This window comes from Schistocerca nitens, chromosome 9 (assembly GCF_023898315.1).
Source record: "Schistocerca nitens isolate TAMUIC-IGC-003100 chromosome 9, iqSchNite1.1, whole genome shotgun sequence".
Lineage (NCBI taxonomy): Eukaryota > Metazoa > Arthropoda > Insecta > Orthoptera > Acrididae > Schistocerca > Schistocerca nitens.
The window spans coordinates 116,682,039-116,695,065 of record NC_064622.1 but is presented as its reverse complement, the minus strand read 5'-3'; positions in this window follow the sequence as shown (position 1 = coordinate 116,695,065).

The window sequence follows — 13,027 nt, the reverse complement described above, 5'->3', positions numbered from 1 at the left end:
TCTAGAGCAACGGACGAAGGCCCATCGAAATCCACAGAGAAATGCAGCCCTCGTATGGGGAATAGTGTCACCCTTTGAGAAATGTAACATGGTTGTGTTGTGGCTTCATAAAGGGCGTAATGACTTGCGTGGCAAAGAGCGTTTGGCGCGGCTGCGTTCGTCGCTGACTGACGACATTTCCCACTGGGATGCAATGGTGAAAGCGGTGTGGCGTGTGCATCTCAAGCACATTTTCTGGGAACTTGCCATTTTTATGAGAGTATCACGGATCCTTAAGGTACCGGAAGGTTTCATGTCAGCGGGTGTGACGGCCGTCGTGGCCGAACGGTTCTAGGCGCGTCAGTCTGGAACAGCGCGATCACTACGGTCGCAGGTTCGAATCCTGCCTCGGGCATGGATGTGTGTGATGTCCTTAGGTTAATTAGGTTTAAGTAGTTCTAAGTTCGAGGGGACTGATGACCACAGATGTTAAGTACCATAGTGCTCAGAGCCATCTGAACCATTTTTTTCAGTGGTTGTCTAAGCAGTTGGTTGACATGATGAAAGGGAACTGAATGGTTGCTTCACTGAATCATCTGCAATGGTATCCCACGAAGGGTGACAGTTTCCTGGTCCGTACTGTAAATGGTGACGAAACGTGGATATTAAATTTCACGCTGGAATTGAAGCAGCAGGGTATGGTGCCGAAACATGAGCGTTCGCCTGTGATTAAAAAAAAATCATTCAGTGCCATCCTGGGAAAGTGATGTTAACGGTCTGCTGACATCGCCGTGGACTGCTCTTCCGGATGTCTTGCTACTAGGTGCAACCATCAATGCCCATGATATTGTCCCACGTTGCCACGTCTGAGGGGTGCCATCATTAACGAGCACCGAGGAATTCTCAATGTGGACAACGTGATTATCCTCCACGACAACGCAAAGCAACATGTGGCAATCAGAGCCGTTGAAAATCTCCAGTCATTTCACTGGGAGCTACTAACTTCCACGTTTTCAGTCTGCTGAAGAAGTTTCTGGCAGGACAGCAATCCACGTGTAACGATTAAGCCTAGACAGCAGTCCAATGGTGGTTCCACGGTCAGAGGAACGCAGTCTGCCACAGGGCTATCTCAAATTTAATGCTGCGCTGGGATAAATGAATGAACTGGGCACTAAGGGCGTACGTAAGAAAATAGTGTAAGAAATTTAGCGTAGTAGTACACATATTTGTAAGTACTTGTATGTAACCTATTTCTGCTAATACAAATTAGGAGCACATACTTTCCGATTCGCCCTCGTATAATAGCGATATATGTATTCCAATACTGATGTACACGTATCCTTGTAAACATACCATTGCTGACAATAATTGAATTACGAAATGGTCATTGTCACACAAAAACTTACTTCTACGTTTATTTATTCAGCCATACCTCGTCATGTTGTGGGTTCTTTCATTACCTGCTTGGTAAATATTTCGCTCCAATACTGAGTTGTTATACTATTTACACAAAATGTTTACGTAATTGAGTGTAAGGAAGATCGCGTGGAAACCCAAAAAAAACATCGATTACATCTGGGAAAACAACAGGGAACGTTGCATCATTCTTCATGGTGACAATGCGAGCTGTCACATGTGGTTGTGGCCTTCGCTACGAACACTCTCGTTTGATGCAGCTTTTCTCGGAGCTCTCTACGCAAGGTTCTTCTTCTCTGCACCAAGTTCGATACAGTGCCGGCTTCTTTCGCCAGAGCAGGAAGCTGTGTCCAATATGTAGACGAGTGAGAGCAATTGGCCGGCCGTGGTGGCCGAGCGTTTCGGGGCGATTCAGTCCGGAACCGCGCTACTGCTGCGGTCGCAGGTTCGAATCCTGCCTCGGGCGTGGATGTGTGTGATCTCCTTAGGTTAGTTAGGTTTAAGGATTTCTTTAAGTTCTAGGGGACGGATGACCTTAGATGTTAAGACCCATAGTGCTCAGAGGCATTTGACCCCGTCACCGACTGCAGCCTATTGTCTCTTACATGCAGCCACACGTGACTATGCATCTGGAGAGATAGCAAGTAGGAGGCTGACACATTGAGTCATGTCATTTTCGGAACTCATCTCGTAAACTAGGCTTCTCGCATTAGTCTAGGAGACTAACAGGTCGGTACTGAAATGAAAAAATCTCAAAGTTCGTACGTGTCAAAACGCCCACTCTGCAAAATCCTAACAGACTTTTCAGACAGTTTCTGACCACCGCGTACGTATTCGCCTCTGTAGCCGGGACTTGGGCTCGATTCGCGGTACTGCCAGAGATTCTTCTTCGGTGGGAACACTGGACTGGAGGGCACTCGCCTCATGATGACAAATGTAGGACTACCAGAGTGAGAGGCAGCAGCTCCAAGGTCAACGCCACGGAGTGGGGGCTGCTGACCCCTTGCTCCTCCATACCGCTTATGAGGATGAATGACTGAGGATGACGTGACGGTCCGTCGACTTTCACATCGACAGTCTCAAGAATCTTCCGAGAATACCAAATTTCAGACACTACCTCTCAGCTAGGACAACGCAGTGGAAGTCGGCCTTCATGTAGTGACCGAGAACAGCGGTGTGCGTGTAGACTTGTCACTGCTAACACACAAACGCTGCCTGATATAACCGCAGAAATGAAAGTGGGACGTACGAAGAAAGTGTACGTCAGGACAAATCTGTCGTTAGTGAGCTATGGCAGCAGACGACCGACGCGAGTGCCTTTGCTAACAGCAGACATCGCCTGCAGCGCCTCTCTGGGGCTCGTGACCTTACCGTTTGGACTCTAAACGACTGAAAAAGCCGTGGCCTCGACAGACGCGTCCAGATTTCAGTTGGTAAGAGCTGATGGTAGGGTTCGAGTGCGGCGCAGACCCCACGAAGCCGTGGAGCTAAGTTCTCAAAAAGGCATTATGTGCAAGCTGCATATTGGAGCGGGCTGCGCTTACGTGGAATGGACCGCGCCCTCTGGTCCAGCTGAACAGATCACTAACTGGAAACGGTTATTTTCAGCTACACAGACATCATTTTCAGTCATTCATGGATTTCATGTTCCCAAACAACGACCGAATTTTTATGGATGACAGTGCACCATGTCCCCGGGCCACAATTCTTCGCAGTTGCTTTGAAGACATTCTGAACATTTCCAGCGAATGATAAAACATTTACATGGGACATAATCGAGTGGTCAGTTCGTGCACAAAGCCATGCACCGGCAATATTTCTGCAGGGGCTTCCAACGAGTCTATGCTAACTGATTCTGCCATGTTTAGTTGCCGCACTACACCGGGTAAATGAGGTCCGACGCGACATTAAGAGGTATCCTATGACTTTCGAAAGCTCGGTATATATATACAGGATGTTACAAAAAGGTACGGCCAAACTTTCAGGAAACATTCCTCACACACAAATAAAGAAAAGATGTTATGTGGACATGTGTCCGGAAACGCTTAATTTCCAAGTTAGAGCTCATTTTAGTTTCGTCAGTATGTACTGTACATCCTCGATTCACCGCCAGTTGGTCCAATTGAAGGAAGGTAATGTTGACTTCGGTGCTTGTGTTGACATGCGACTCATTGCTCTACAGTACTAGCATCAAGCACTTCAGTACGTAGCATCAACAGGTTAGTGTTCATCACCAACGTGGTTTTGCAGTCAGTGCAATGTTTACAAATGCGGAGTTGGCAGATGCCCATTTGATGTATGGATTAGCACGGGGCAATAGCCGTGTCGCGGTACGTTTGTATCGAGACAGATTTCCAGAACGAAGGTGTCCCGACAGGAAGACGTTCGAAGCAATTGATCGGCGTCTTAGGGGGCACGGCACATTCCAGCCTATGACTCGCGACTGGGGAAGACCTAGAACGACGAGGACACCTGCAATGGACGAGGCAATACTTTGTGCAGTTGACGACAACCCTAATGTCAGCGTCAGAGAAGTTGCTGCTGTACAAGGTAACGTTGACCACGTCACTGTATAGAGAGTGCTACGGGAGAACCAGTTGTTTCCGTACCATATACAGCGTGTGCAGGCACTATCAGCAGCTGATTGGCCTCCACGGGTACACTTCTGCGAATGGTTCATCCAACAATGTGTCAATCCTCATTTCAGTGCAAATGTTCTCTTTACGGATGAGGCTTCATTCCAACGTGATCAAATTGTAAATTTTCACAATCAACATGCCTGGGCTGACGAGAATGCGCACGCAATTGTGCAATCACGTCATCAACACAGATTTTCTGTGAACGTTTGGGCAGGCATTGTTGGTGATGTCTTGATTGGGCCCCACGTTCTTCCACCTACGCTCAATGGAGCACGTTATAATGATTCCATAAGGGATACTCTACCTGTGCTGCTAGAACATGTGCCTTTACATGTACGACAGAACATGTGGTTCATGCACGATGGAGCTTCTGCACATTTCAGTCGAAGTGTTCGTACGCTTCTCAACAACAGATTCGCTGATCGATGGATTGGTAGAGGCGGACCAATTCCATGGCCTCCACGCTCTCCTGACATCAACCCTCTTGACTTTCATTTATGGGGTCATTTGAAAGCTCTTATCTACGCAACCCTAGTACCAAATGTAGACACTCTTCGTGCTCGTATTGTGGACGGCTGTGATACAATACGCCATTCTCCAGGGCTGCATCAGCGCATCAGGGATTCTATGCGACGGAGGGTGGATGCATGTATCCTCGCTAACGGAGGACATTTTGAACATTTCCTGTAACAAAGTGTTTGAAGTCACGCTGGTACGTTCTGTTGCTGTGTGTTTCCATTCCATGATTAATGTGATTTGAAGAGAAGTAATAAAATGAGCTCTAACATGGAAAGTAAGCGTTTCCGGACACATGTCCACATAACATATTTTCTTTCATTGTGTGTGAGGAATGTTTGCTGAAAGTTTGGCCGTACCTTTTTGTAACACCCTGTATATTGATTATAACAATTTATTACAGAATAACCGTTTGACAAAATAATTTACATTTGATGCCGTTATATAGGTTTTACTAGTTTTCTTTTAGACCACTTACGTTAGTATACCTCCACGTGTGCTCCCTTGGTAGCTCGGAGAATGTCGAGGCGGTATTCCAGTTTCTGCCACGTGTTTCGTAACATGTGTTCTGTCACAGTACCCACAGCAACTTGTATCCTAGTCTTCAGTTCGTCGACCTCAGCAACTGGTGTGACGAAGACTCTGTCCTTGGTATAGCCCCATAAAAAAAAGTGAAGTGGCGTAATGTCTGGAGAGCGGGGTGGCCAGCGTGTTAGACCGTTCCTTCCAATACACCGATCCGAAAACGTTTCATAGAGGAAATCACGCACTATTGGGGGGGGGGGGGGGGGGGGGAGGTTGCTCCATCTTGCTGGAAAATTATCCATGGTTCATATTCTTCTAACTGTGGAGCAATGAACGGTTGCAAAACATGTAAGTAAATGTTAGTGGTAATGGATTTTTCCGTGAAGAAAAATTGTCCGAAAACCTTGTTATGCATGAGGTCGCACCAAACATTCGCTTTTTCGCTGTTTCTCTGTAACTGTACACTAGCTTGTGGAGGCTCTGAACCCCATATACGGACATTATGCCGATTTACGATTCCACTGACGTGAAAGGTGCATTCATCGGTAAGGCATATGCGATTTAAGTAATCGTTAGCGCCATCAAACCTGTTGAGAATCTTAGCTGGAAATTCAGCACGTGTCAGAAAATCATTCGGTTGCAAGGCCTGCACGGTTTGCACTTTGTAAGCATGCAACCAAAGCCTTTCATGAAGAACTTCACCACATTTGTTTGTGGCATTTGAAGTTCACGTGATGCCTGACGTGTTGATTTAGACGGACTCCGTTTAAACGATTGCCGAACACGATCAACAGTTGCATCACTCACACGAGGCCTGCCACTTCGAGGACGATCTTCAACGCTGCCTATTTCGTTAAACTTTGCATACCATCGCTTTACTGATTTAACGTCGGGAGGGCTGCGTCCATGAGAAGCCAGAAATTTACGCTCAACACTGATGGGCGATTTCGTTTCATGAAACCAAAGCAGACATTACGCTTTCTCCTGCTTCGACGCCATTTTGCCAGCAATTAACGTGACCTAACAGACCGCGTCGGTGTTGTGCAGCACTAGCGCCATCTATTGGTCACAACAACTACGAACACTAACCTAACAAATGTAACTTATTATGTCAAACGGTTATTCTGTTATAAGTTTTTATAATCAGGGCAAGACTTTGTTCGAAACAAGTACCGGTAAATTAAATTTTAAAAAAGTATTATTATTACAACACTATGTATTTCGTCCACAATTGTGTCAGTCAAGAGCCACTGCTTCAATGGCTTCTACGCTCACATTTTAAAAATGCATTATTATTTTTACAATGTACGTGTCTCGTCCTAATTGTGTATCCGCCTTCCTTCCCCTTACCACTCCTTTATGAATTCATCCCCTTCCCCCACCTCCTCCTGTTCCTCCAACATCTCCGCATCCTTTATGTTGTCCACAATCTTGATCCCCCCCACCCCCTGGTTTCCTCCTTCCTCTCCACCCCCCCCCACCTGTTGCTGCGCCTCTATCCCTGTATCCCTCCCTCTCTCCACCTCCACACCCTCCATCTCCTTCATCAGAGCAATTTCCAGCGCCACCCCTTCCCGGATGATAAACTTCGCCGTGACATATACTCTTCCTTCCAACTAGAACCTGGCCTTGTTCTCCCCCTCCCCAGGGCCCCCTTTTTCCTGTTCCCCTCCTTCTCCAAGAGCGGATTTTCCTCCTTCCCCCCCTCCCCCTTGAACCAAGCAACCCATCCTTGCCTCTTTCCCTCCCACGTCCCTCCCTACCTTGCCCTCTTTGGCGTATTCCCCGCTCATCCCCCCTTTCTTCCCCTCCCTCCCTTCTTCCCTTCTCCCACATCTCCTTGCGCCTCGCAGATCCTCTGTTTTGATCATCATCAGTGTGCCACGTCAGTGTTGTGTTTCGTGCTGTTTCTTCTGTGCATCGAGAGGTGTGGTTTTAATTGTGTGCTGGCCTTGTACTTAGTGCTACTGTCAGTGTTTGTTATGTGCGACGCCATCCGTCGATACTTTTATGCTCTGGTCATACTGTGCCTTGTGTTCTTTTAACTGTCCCAGTGTGTGGTTTTTTGTGTGCACTACTTTTTTACAGTTTTTCCCTCCATTTTACAGTCGCCTCTTTTGTTGTCTATTGTCTTCCATGATGTTCCCCTTTTTTATATCTATGTTCACCATGTTTTCTCCTTTGTTTTTTTAAATGTCCTCTATTTTTTGTTCTATGTCTTTCGGCTGAAGAGCAGCGCATATGCTGCTGTTCTTTTCAAATGTCTTCTATTGTTTGTTCTATGTCTTTCAGCTGAAGAGCAGTGCATATGCTGCTGCCAGCCCACTCTGATGGGGAATTGAAATACAATAAAGGAAAAAAATCCCAGTTGTCAGAGTCAAGAACTGCCCTCCAATAGCTTTTACGCTTATAATTACACAGATAAGACGTCTCTCTACAGCGGCTTACAGAACGGACGAACTCTTAAAAACCGCAAACGAAACGACGACAGACAGCGCGCAGAGCAGCCTCTCGGATGGAAACCTGTCCGCCCCCAGCAAACGCAATCTGGCACCATTACGGGCCGCAGAACGCCCTTAGCTGCCTACCTGCCCCCGGCACGGTCTCTCCGATTTGATTACCTGCTGCTTTGATACCGGCCACACCACTATGTGGGAGGGTGGGTGGGTGGGTGGCTGTGGAGTGGGCGTCTCCACGCGGAGGCCTGCCGCAGGTCGGCCGCCACACAGCGAAAGCAGGTGGGCGCTCCTCAGCCGTAATCACATCTCTGCAAACTACTGTACTCACGGCGCGACAGCGGCTGCAGGCTCGCAACCGAAGCTGTTGTCAAACCAAGGCGAGTTACATTATCCGCAAAATTACAACGCTTCATTTCCTGCGTTTGCTGTCTAAATGTATAAAATGGGTGGCTATTTCTACATCTACATTTGTACCTTCATCCATCCTCTTTGGACCACTGTGAAGTGCGTGGCAGAGGGTACTTCTCATTATAGGAATTATTAGAGTTTCTCCCAGTTCCATACAGGTACGGGGCGCGGGAGGAATGGCTGTTTAAATTCCACTTCGCATTGTAATAAATCTTGTCTTCACGATCCCTACAGGTGCGATAAGAAGGGGGTTCCAGAATATTCCTAGAGTCATCATTTAGCCGGCCGCTGTGGTCGAGCTGTTCTAGGTGCTTCAGTCCGGAACCACGCGGCTGCTACGATCGCAGGTTCGAATCCTGTCTCGGGCATGATGTCCTTAGGTTAGTTAGGTTTAAGTAGTTCTAAGTCTAGGAGACTGATGATATCAGACGTTAAGACCCATAGTGCTTAGACCCATTTGAACCATTTTTGGAGTCATCTTTTAAAGCCAGTTCCTGAAACTCTGTAAGTAGACTTTCTCGGCATAGTTTGCGCCTATCTTCAAGATGTACCAGTCCTATTTTTTCAAGATGTCTATAACACTCTCCCGCGGTTCAAACAATCCTGTGACCATTCATGGGTCGCTCTCTGTATGCCTTCAGTATTCTACGTTAGACCTATCTGGTATGGGTCCCATGCGCTTGATCACTATTCTAGGATGGGTCCACAAGTGGTTTGTAAGCAATCTCCTTTGTAGGCTGAATGCATTTCCTTTTTATTGTACCAATGAACAGAAGTCTGCCATCTGCTTAACTGCGACTGAGTCTATGCGACCGTTCCATTCAGAATCACTGTAAAGTGTTTTATCCAGCTATTTGGACGAGGTAACCGATTCTAATGTGACTCGTGAATGCCATTAAGATACCAACAACTGTCAGATAAATCTTCACGGCGGATTAAAACTGCATGCCTGCCAGAAAGTTTCGAAACAAGGTACACTACGCAGCAAAGTGAGATTCATTTAGAAACAATCCCCTATGCAATGGCTGAGACACATTACCATGACACCGTTTCTTCTGACACTGCTAGACCCGGAAAGTATACGGACGAGCTACTGAGAAGTTTGGAAACTAAGAAAGAGATACTGGCAGAATTGAATCCGTGAGGGCGGACAGCGAGACTTTTCTGGATTGCTAAGCTTGTAAGAGCATTGCCGACCAAAGACGAGGATTCACGTTCGAGCACCGATCCGGCACATAATTTTAGTCTGTCAGGAAGTTTCAAAATACAGTGAAAGGTTAAATTTTGAAACTGTCGATTATTCTCATATTGTCAAATAAGAATAAAATATCGCTACAGACATGGTACTGCAGCCGCCAAAGCTGATTTATTTTTAATATCAAGATTCTTGTCTCTCATGGTATTGGAGTCGTTACATGTTTGGCGTGTCAGAATCAAATTACTCAGTTACGAGCCAGGCTTTCATTATTTCTGTTACGGCGTAAAGTCAAGTGCCGGCACGCCAGTCTCGAACGACAAAGAAGAGAAGACTATGAGAAGAAGTCAGCCAATCGCACTCTGGCCGGACCTCCCTACAGGATGACAACGCGACAGCAACGGCCCCTACGTGAAGAGGAACCGCGACGGACTGGTGACGGCCGGTTCAATGGCAGCTTTAAGATTAGCGACCTGGATAGAATCGTCAACGCTAGTTACTTCGCTTGTATTCTCTATGTACCACAGACTTGGAATAGTTAATGCTGAAGAAGACTGATTTATTCGTATGTCGCCCTTTGCTTGTGGCAATGTAACTGCAAAAGTTAAGTACTGTAATTTCCATTTTGAAATGAAACTCATTAATACGATTTGTTTGAATGTTTGTCTACTGAAACGAGTAAGCTGCCTCTCTAGACACCACAATTTCAAATCACTCTGGGGAAATCCCTGTGTATTATATACGGAAATAACACGTCGAATGATCGACTGTTTTCCTCAGTATTAGCACCTGTCAGCGACGTGTTCCAATAGCGCTCCCAAACTGACTTCTGGCGATGTTGTTGACTACAGAAGGGTAGTCGCTGGATGGCTGTAACAATAAAGCATTTCCATATCGTTTACTGCATGACAACTCTCTTTAAATCCGCGTTAAGTGCAGCACAAGAGGAACGAAACCGTATTACCCAGCTACAACGCTATTGGTGCTAGTGGTAAACGTGTAACGCATGTCAACGCAATACCACGTAGCGATATTCTATGGAAAGAATACGTGAGATTAATAGCATTTAGATATGCTGGAACAATTATGGGTAGCTGTAGAATATCGTTCAAGATAACCGCCAAAAATACTGTGCTCTGTCCTGTTCTAGTTTTTGTCCCAGCGTCCAAAAAGGAATTGTGAGAGTCGCCGCTCGGACGGTAATAGGACGGTGTGTGTTGCCTCGGAACGATGTTAGGTAAGTAGGCTATTCAGTTCTCCTACAGCTGCCGTGTATGTTCCATAGACATCACGAACATGCGTTAAGTGGGATTATGGCATATACAGAGAAATAAAAACAGTTAACTTTTTCCTCAAACTTTACGCGACTGGAATAGAGGAGGAACTGACAAATATTTGTACTAACCCCCCACCACCAAGCACTACACAGTGGATTGCTTAATGTATACGAAAATATAGAGAGTAATTGTGACAGATCTTTAGAACTATCGGCTGCTAGTTCTGTCATATTGAATTTACACATTCTCACATTGTTTCCAAAAAATGGTTCAAATGGCTCTGAGCACTATGGGACTCAACTTCTGAGGTCATCAGTCCCCTAGAACTTAGAACTACTTAAACCTAACTAACCTAGGGATATCACATACATCCATGCCCGAGGCAGGATTCGAACCTGCGACCGCAGCGGTCTCGCAGTTCCAGACTGTAGCGCCGAGACCGCTCGGCCACTCCGGCCGGCCATTGTTTCCAGCGGAGTCGTTTCTGATGAGTTATAAATGATACACAAATCACTGATTTCAGTCTATATAGTATGTGGCCTTCTAAAGTCGTCAAATTAAGTCATATGCAGTTATTTAAGTGTAGCGGGAACATCACTCTAGTTTTTTGCCTTCTATAACAAATCTTGAAGGCATTTTACGATACCGTAACGATATCCGTAGCCTATACGGGGTAAACATTAATAAACACAACGAATTGCAGGCACGGATTCCAGACTGGAAATGGAGGGAAAAAGGTCCTACGAACATCTATCTGTCCAGAAACGGACGGTGTGCATGGAACGACAACATATCGTCCCGGAACAGAGTACAAAGCTGCATCGCATCCACGTCACGGCTCCGGAAAGCCCATATCGATGGTGTTTAGTCGAAATGTTGTCACGCTGACACTTTTTGATGGCCCAGAACTGAAATCTGCATAAATTTGCGGAACGGCTGCACTTCTGTCATATTGAACGAGTTTCTTCAGTCGTCGTTGGTCTCGTTCCTGCAGGATCTTTTTCTGGTCTCAGCGATGTCGGAGATTTGAAGTTTTACCGGGTTCCTGATATTCATAGCACACTCGTAAAATGGTTATAAAGGAAAATCCCCACTTCATCGCTATCTCGGAGATGTTGTTACCCATCGCTCGTCCGCCGACTATAATGCCACGTCCAAACTCACTTAAACATTGATAAGCTGCCAATGTAGCCGTAGCAATCGATCTAACAACTGGGCCAGGCACTTGTTGCCTTATTTGGACGCTGTCGACCGCAGAGCCGCATTCTTCCTATTTACATATCTCTGTATTTGAATATCCATGCCTATATCAGTTTCTTTGGTGCTTGCTGGTTTGGTTCAAAATGTTCAAACGTGTGTGAAATGTTATGGGTCTTAACTGCTAAGGTCATCAGTCCCTAAGCTTACATACTACTTAACCTAAATTATCTTAAGGACAAACACACACACCCATGCCCGAGGGAGGAATCGAACCTCCACCGGGACCAGCCGCACAATCCATTACCGCAGCGCCTTAAACCGCTCGGCTAATCCCGCGCGGCTGCTGGTTTGATAAATTTATTTGTATTTAAAGTGGTGACCATGTTAGCATTTCATGTTGATCACGTTGTTGAGTGTATTTTCTTTGTGTATATTCAGTCAGATTCACCATGTCTGCCAAATAAATCATTTTAATGGGTAAAAAAGTTAGTCTTAGTTTTATGGGTGCTTGATTTAAGTGAGGTAAGACTTTCCATCGCACTTTATAAGAAATATTGTCAGGTTCAAATTATGACGTCTGACCTTGTAAATCAAACAAGAGCTTAAAGTCAAATAAAGAACTTACAGTAGCAACTTTTTTGTCTAGTGATCCAATCCAGTTTAGTAAGTCTATGCAGATGTAGTCATTAGAGAAGTAAGTAATCGAATGAATCACATACGGTTTTCCCTCAAATGCTTCAGTGAAGCAATGGGAAAACTGAACCAACTAAATCACGCTGGTGGGACGGGGGACTTGAACTCCACTCTGTACCTCTAGTTACCAATAATGCCACGGCGATGACCTTATATCAGCTGCCTATTCCCTGTCGTTCTTGGGTGCGGTCCTAATATCATCTGATAGTTTATGCAGGTATAACGATTTAGTACGGTGGACCGAGTTATTTCTTGCTAGGCAGGATGCATCGTGTTATCTTGGGTAGATAATCATCGAAAGAAGTAAAAGTAACTTCAGGCGCGCAGTAGGGAATATGTTGTTCATGTTGTATATTAATGACCCATCAGACGACATTAAAAGTAACCCCAGACTTTTAGCAGACAATGCAGTTATCTGCATTGCGAAACGAAAAAGTGAACCACTCAGAAGACAAGGTCATAAGTCAACATAACTTCGTAGACGTAAGCACAGTCGACAGGGATGTTAATGGTGACACATACAGTTGTCTGGGACGGCAGAATGGATTAGCGTTGTTCGTGATCAGTGTTGTTATCGGGACAGGCAGAGTATATAAGGGGCGTGAACAGCGCCAGATGATACTCCTAAGTGAGCACTGTTACTGACAGAGGTGCCATGTACTCGTATGAAACAGTGTTTAACTCGTTGTAGATCTCCATTTGGCCAGCTGCTCGGATCGC